The 7,820-nt window shown below is 40.1% G+C and overlaps 1 non-coding gene across 1 annotated transcript; it reads right to left on the bottom strand.

Moving 5' to 3' along the window:
- Positions 1–270: 270 nt before the first annotated feature.
- LOC141688660 (small nucleolar RNA R71) lies at positions 271–375 on the bottom strand. Its single transcript, XR_012562093.1, has one exon. It is a non-coding gene; the product is annotated as a small nucleolar RNA R71 (small nucleolar RNA).
- Between the last annotated feature and the right edge of the window lie 7,445 nt (positions 376–7,820).

Genomic DNA, 7,820 nt, shown 5'->3' on the forward strand with positions numbered 1-7,820 from the left:
GCATAATTCAATGGGTGCAGAATTCAATCCAGTTTGGGGTTCTCCAACTGAAGATCCCAATATGCACATTAGGGACTTTATTGAGATATGCGACACCTTCAAGTTCAACGATGTTTCTGAAGATGATGTGAAGTTGAGACTGTTCCCATTCTCTCTAAGGGACAAGGCTAAGAGCTGGTTACACTCTCTACCAGCTGGTTCGATTACTACTTGGGAAGATCTTGCTCAGAAGTTTCTTACTAAATTCTTCCCTATGGCGAAGACAGCTGTAATCAGGAATGCTCTTACTCAATTTACGCAACAATCAGGAGAATCTTTATATGAAGCTTGGGAGCGCTACAAGGAGATGCTTAGGAAGTGTCATCATCATAGAATGCCTGATTGGATGATCATCAATTATTTTTACAATGGGTTGGGAGCACAGTCCAGACCCATGCTCGATGCAGCAGCATGTGGAGCATTATGGGCAAAGAGCTATGAGGAAGCTTACGATCTAATTGAACTGATGACTGCTAATGAATATCAGTATCCAACCCATAGATTTCCACAGGGCAAGGTAGCAGAAGTTCTTGAAGTGAATACAGCTACGGCTATCACTGTTCAACTGAAGGCGTTATCTATGAAGATCGATTCTCTGGCTAACTATGGTGTTAAGCAGATAACCAGTGTTTGTGAGTTATGTGCAGGTCCGCATGCGACAGAGCAATGCGCTATATCTAGTGACTCAGCTCAGTTTGTGAGCAACTTTCAGAGATCGCAGCAGCCAGTTCTTGCCACTTATCATCCTGACAACTAGAATCATCCTAACTTCAGCTGGAGCAACAATCAGAATGTGATGTAACGGCCGTTCCAGCAGTTTGGAGCAAAACAATTCAACCCTACTGGTTTTCTGCAACAATTTGCACCAAGACAACAACTCCAACTTCAACAACAAACTCATGATGCAGGTCTATCTTCAAATGAAAAATCTATATTGGAGGAGTTGAGGCTTATGTGCAAAAACCAAGCTCTAATATGCCAAAGCCAGGCTGTTTCTATCAAGACTCTTGAGAACCAAATAGGGCAAATTGCTAATGCCTTATTGAATCGACCATCAGGGACGCTTCCTAGTGATACAGAAGCCAATCCAGGCAAGAGAGAAGTTGAAGAACAGGTGAATGCCATCACCTTAAGGTCTGGAAAGGTTGCAAGCCCCCAAATTCAGCAAGACGAAGAGCCTGAAAAGTCTCAAGTTTCAGAAAATGCAGTTGTGGCTGAAGAAGAAGTGCAGAAGGAAGTAGAGGTGGAACCAAGGAAGACTACTGTGGAACACACTCCTCGTGAGGGTAATACAGGAGAGAAACAGATCTATCCTCCACCTCCTTTTCCGAAGAGGCTGCAGAAGAAAAAGCTGGATAATCAGTTTAGGAAGTTTTTGGAGGTGTTCAAGAAACTTCATATCAACATACCTTTCGCTGAAGCTCTTGAACAGATGCCTAGCTATGCGAGGTTTATGAAAGGTATTCTTTCTCGGAAAGTGAAGCTCGATGACTTAGAGACCGTTGCTCTGACGGAGGAATGTAGTGTTGTGCTGCAACAGAAGTTGCCTCCGAAGCTTAAAGATCCTGGAAGCTTCACTATTCCTAGCACCATCGGAAACTTGTCGTTCGACAAGTGTTTATGTGATTTGGGAGCTAGCATCAATCTGATACCCTTATCTATCTTCAAGAAGCTTGGTCTGCCTGATCCGAAACCAACATACATGCCATTGCAACTAGCTGACCGTTCCATCGCTTATCCACGAGGTATAGTGGAGGATGTCTTGGTCAAGGTGGATAAACTCTTCTTCCCTGCTGACTTTGTAATTCTTGATTTCGAGGAAGATAAGAAGATCCCCATCATCTTGGGAAGACCATTCTTGGCTACAGGCTGAACTATGATCGATGTGCAAAAATGAGAGCTTTCGATGAAGGTTTACGATCAAAAGGTCACTTTTAATGTGTTCAAGGAAATAAAGTTACCCACAGCTAAAGAGGAGTGCTTTAAAGTAGAGCAACTGCAGGTTTTGAATGCACATCCGTGGAAGAGGAAGTTGGATATGCCATTCGATTCTCTTGGGTTAGCAGAGCTGAAAATTTCTCAGGAGCGTTTTAAACCATTTATTCAAGAAGCTCCCATACATGAGCTCAACCGAAAGCCAGATCAATTGAGTTATTCATTCTTAGGTGCACCCCATGATAAGGGGTTGGGATATATTTTTGATGATGTAGAGAGTGGCTGGACGGATCTTCCAGTGCCTACAGAGGGTTCTTCTCATGCGCCACAGGTAGTTGATAGGACTGGTGTTGACGATGAGCAGTACAGGCGAGTGACTAGGCGTATGGAGGCCATGCACGGCATTCACCATCATTTTGCTGAAGATTTGACACACGCTTTCGGTACTATTTTCCGAGACACTGGTGGTGAGGTTGATTGGCCACCTGATCCTCCACCCTCTGAGGATGATGATGATGATTTCTCCGAGTAGGCATACCCTGTGTTCCTTTCTACTACCTTCATTGGAGACAATGAAGATTATAAGTTTGGGGGTGGTAGTTAAGGAATATTTTTGTGTGTGTGTCATGTAGTTGCATATTCATGATAGTTTAGTTCATATAGTTGCATGTTTTTATATAGTTGCATATTTTTGCCATATAATAGTTTTTTTTTATTTTATAGCTTTATTTATCATGACATTTAGCTCATGCATATACCATGATCCCTTTTGCGTTACTTTACCGATTGATTTGTGATATTGATGCAAGTGTAGTGATAGCGTTAGAGTAATGATTGAGTCTTGTAGGTTGACATGCATGCTAGAAACACTTGTAATTTCACTAAGTCTTAGAGTATGCTTAAGGACTAGATGGTTGTCATGGTTTGATGGTTTTTGAAGTTAATCTATTGATTATGCTTAGAATTTATGATAGGCCCTTAATGCTAAAAGGCATGAAAAGAAAAAAAATTGGAGTAAAAATTGGAATTCATTGCTAATTGTGGCTAGGTGTCAAATGGCTAGTAGTCGGCTCGTATTTTTATGCGAGTAGTCTAGGGTTGAGCAAGATGGAGCGAAACGCACTTGCTCAGAAATTTGAAAAAATAAAAAAAAAGAAAAAAAATAAAAAAGGGAAAAAAATAAAAATAAAGAGTTAATGCATAATTGATCACGAGTGGGCTCTTTGGTATTCGAGTTATTAAGTTCTTAGGGGACTTTGTGCCTAGTGACCTAAGGCTTTTATAGTCTGGGATCCGCTAACCTAACGCTCGCTAAAAAGTCTTTTGTGAACCTCACTCATCGCACGGTCAAATAAGCATTTGTTGTTGTGTTGAATAAAAGCATGATTCCGTAATAAGCTCCAGTGATCTTAAAGTGTTATAAGTCATTTTGTGCCTAGAATTTATTCTTCGTATAATCATGTGATTGCCTTGAGGATAATCGAGTTATGATAATTGATCTAGTTTTGAAGCATATCTGTTAAGCATCCGCACACACCACGTTTCTAGTTGTATGTTACTTTGCATGATTTGGTTGATCTTTATTCGCCTAATTGTATTTGTTGAGATGTCATGAGTTGGTTGGTTTAGTCATTGTGAGGGGGATCGCTGCATTTCATGTAGATTGCATTCATGCAAGTTTTTGTTTTATTTATGAGTCTGTGATGCTTGAGGACAAGCATCGATTTAAGTTTGGGGGTGTGATAAGTGGCATTTTATACCACTTCGAACGTCTTATAATGGATTGAATTGATGTCTTGAAATCAGGTATTATGTGTATTTGATGCATTTTTTTAGTGTTTTTGCATTTCAGGGTATAACTTGCGTATGTAGGAAGAATTCATCAGAAATAGGCCTAGGGAAGTGCTTGGAATTGGTTGTGGAAAGTTGGGGGCAGTATGCAGCAAAATCAGGAGCAGAATTCAGAATTTTCCAGAAGGTGCTTGGGCGCCCGCTCAGGATGCTGGGCGGCCGCTTGGGAGCTTGGGCGCCCGCTCAGGAATCTGGGGCGGCCGCTCAGGGACGAAAATTTTAATACTGAATTTTATAATCCTTATTCTGATGGACTTCTAAGACGACTGGTTCTTGTGGGCTTCTATATAAGTAGTTCTCAGAGACGTTTCACAAAGGGTGGTATCAAGCAAGGAGCAAGGAGAGAAGGAAGAAGACCGTTTTAGCAAGGAGCAATGAAGAAGAGGAAGCATACATTTTCTTGTGATTCTTTTATTCGTTGTATCAGTGGATGCTAGTTTTCTTTACTTTGAACCTTATTACTCTTGTGACGTACTCTGGTTTTAATAAGTATTTGTATTAGTTTATATTATGTGTATTATCATGCTTTCATTGGAACCCATGGTGACGATGAGTTTGATTATGAACTAATCGTTGTCATGGGATTCTAGCGGATTTACTTATGGATTTCAATAAATAAATTGTTCTGATATCTTGGTGTGTGGTGATTGATTGATATCCTAGTATTGGTTGTGCTTATTCGTCTTATGTGCGTAGCTAACATATAAGATAGTTTGTTAATCTCTTTTGAAGCGACAGTGAATCTTGAGATTTAGAACTTGCCATGCTAGCATAGGTTCATGTATTTGTATGCATGATTAGTGGGTAACTCTAACCGTTTTACTTGCCCTATATAATCATTATGGATAACTTATGCTTAAACCGTTATGTTGTCAAATTCTATAGACATATAGGGTCTCAATATAATTGGTGCCTATTCAGCTTCTATCTCTTTTGTGGATGTCTGGTAGAATGGTACTCGTGCAACGAAAGTTGGCGTTTATTAGTTTCGTGTTATTTGATTAGTGTCATCACCATTACATGTTAAGGTTAGGTACAATAAGGCTATTGAATGAAGTAGTAATGAAGTTAGAATCCCATGTTTGTCATATATAGTAATTCAACCTCAATTCTCTTAGTTAATGTTATTTAGTATAATCTCTTAGTTTAATAAAACCCAATTTGTTATTTGTCTTAGAATTGAGCGATAACCATACACTGTTGCATAGGTGCATAAATTGAACTTAACCTAAACCAGTCTCTGTAGGAACGAATCTGATTTATATCTTATACTACTTGCGAACGCGTATACTTGCGTGAATATTAGCGCGTGATTTCGCCCTAACACCAAACAGATGAAATGCTTTGAGCTGAGCTTTGTATACATCTGTAATGGCATCATAAACAGCTTCTGGATTCAAGTCTCTTGCATTGCTGCTCAGAATAGTAACATATTCTTCTCAAAATCTGGCCAGAACTTGATTCATCTCCAAGGCAAAGTCATCAGACATCCATGCATCCACATTCCCATTTGGCTCAGCATTATTGACAATTTTCTCCTTTTGCACCTCTACTTCTTCATTGTAAGCAAGTATGATAGCTTGATAGTCTTGGTTGCTCATATCTGAAGTTAGAAGATGTTGTGAGATGTTGGCCAGTCCAGAGATCTGCTCTACTAGTAGATCATCTACAGAGGCTGGTTGAGAGGCAGATTCTTGTAGCCGCTGAGAGAGTATGTGAGGTTGTTGAGGTTGAGAGGTGGATGGTTGATCAGAAACTCCTGTGACTGAGATCACAGTTTGACTCATAGATTGCTCTGTGGTTTTGAAAGTGTGTTGTCCTCCACTTGTAGTTGGAACTTCCAATTGAATTGGATGGGATTTGACTGGGTTACTGTCATATACACCAGCCTCAAACCCGTGTGTGTCTTGTAACACACTGACACTTAAATGTGCTATGCTTGCCTCTCCTATGGCAGGATCATGGGCAAGTGTACTCCTAGCTTCAACTGTAGAGGAAATTTCTGCTAGGGTTATGAGGAGAGTTGTTCCTTCATGAGGAACCTCCAATTAAATTGGAGAGGATTTAGATAGCTCCCCCTCAAGAGTACTACCCTCAAACCTTTCAGTCTGTGAAGACTGTTTTGCACATGAAGGTGCATTAGAGGTATCCATAGGGTCTTCAGTAAAGACTGATGAAGCCCCCATGGTTGTGATGGTGTCATCAAGGTCTACCCCAGCATGTAGCCTCTCACCATCTAAATGAGGTGTCTGGGTGGTGAGCAAAGCTTCTTGAGCTAAGTCACTTGACTTTTGGTGCACTTGAGAAATAGATTCAAGTGGAATTGGAATAGAAGAAATTTTAGATAACATAAATTGTTGCTCAGTTGTGAGTGTTGGCAGCTCCCCCTGAATAGATGAGGGAGCTTCAAGAGATGTGCTCTCACAATGTGTGTCTTCCTTATTTCTCCTATCAAATACTTGAATTGCTTCTTGTGCAGGCTGTGCAGACTCAATCCTGGTTGTTTTTACAACTGTATCATATTGGGAGGATGTAGAGGAGGATAGAGTGGTCAGCTCAGTTTGTTTACTTCTTTTGGATCTTTTGACCAGAGGTGGTTCTTTTTCAGCTTTCTCCTCACCACTCTCAGTTATCACAACTAGGTTTATCCCCTTTCTCTTCCTTTTACTGACCTCACCTTTTTGGGAAGATGAGGTAGTTGGTTTTCTAGCTTCTAAAGATTGTGAAAGAATGGTTGCAGCATGGGAAGATCCCTGTTGGTAACCCTGTGTTTGTACTTCCACAGGTTGAGAAATCATAGATGTACTAGATTGTGCATTGGATCTCATATCAGGTATAGGATAAGGATAAGTCCTAAATCTCTCCAACGTAAATGGAGTGATTTTCAGACTTACATTCACCTTATTCTTTGTAGTAAGTGAGCCAAATATTATTTTGGACACTTGCTTACAGTTGCCTATTTTAGTACTATCTATACCATTCAGTAGGTGTATGTCATCTACTTTATTATTTAAAGTGGACATAATAAATGTAGGAAAGAAAATTTCCTTACCTCTAGGGGTCAGAGGCATAATCAGCCTGGTTGCAAGTTCTTCCAGGATCAGCAAACCAACATTCAGGTGTCTGTTGTGGGCAATTGAATACACCATCTTTTGCACAACACTTGAGATATTGTCATATCCTGTTTTTCTGCAAGTAAAGGCCCTTACTACAGAGTCAAAGATGAATGACCACTCCTTCCTTAGATTGGTTCTGTTTAAGCTTGACAGGTTGATTCTCCCACCATAATTGATGAAGTCCATGAACTCAGTCAGCTCATCAGGAGTTGGTACCTCCACCGGATTCTCAGTTGGCAGCCCCAAAGCTCTATTCACATCTTGGTCATTGAGTTCTATTCGTTGGCCTCCAATTGAGCATGTCACCACCAGAGAGAGAGAGAGTTGTTGTTAACATCAGTCCTTACTACAACTGTAGTCCAGAATTCATGCAGCACATCTAGATACAGTACTGGATTAGCAGTCAAAGCACCTGCAAGATAGGATTCAGACAGCAGATTCACAAACCCCTTGAAACTATCAGGAGCTTGGTTTGCATCAGTGAAAGCAAGATAGTTGGTTCCTTTCTCTGGGATAGATGTCCTAGAAATATTTTGGGTCATAGTTGATTGATGAGAATGAATGGGTAAGAAAAGTTTCTGAGAAAGGATAAAAAGAATGAGAGAGAAAACGGTTTTGGATTGAGAGCTAGGTCACTTTAGATCTCGAAAGATGTAAGTAAGAGTATGTATCGAGAAGTCTGGGTATTTATAGTAAAAGTAGATGACTTGTCGAGAACTCAAAAATAGACATTTGGAGTTTGTCTATCGAGAAGTCATTTTGAGAAGTGAAGTACATGTCGAGAAGTCATTTTAAGTTACTCTTATTGAGAACTCAAACTTGACTTATCGGAATGTCAAATAAATACTCAGTTTGTCCAAAAAGTGGATTGAAATAATT

The sequence above is a fragment of the Apium graveolens genome, chromosome 9 (genome assembly GCF_009905375.1).
Source record: "Apium graveolens cultivar Ventura chromosome 9, ASM990537v1, whole genome shotgun sequence".
Lineage (NCBI taxonomy): Eukaryota > Viridiplantae > Streptophyta > Magnoliopsida > Apiales > Apiaceae > Apium > Apium graveolens.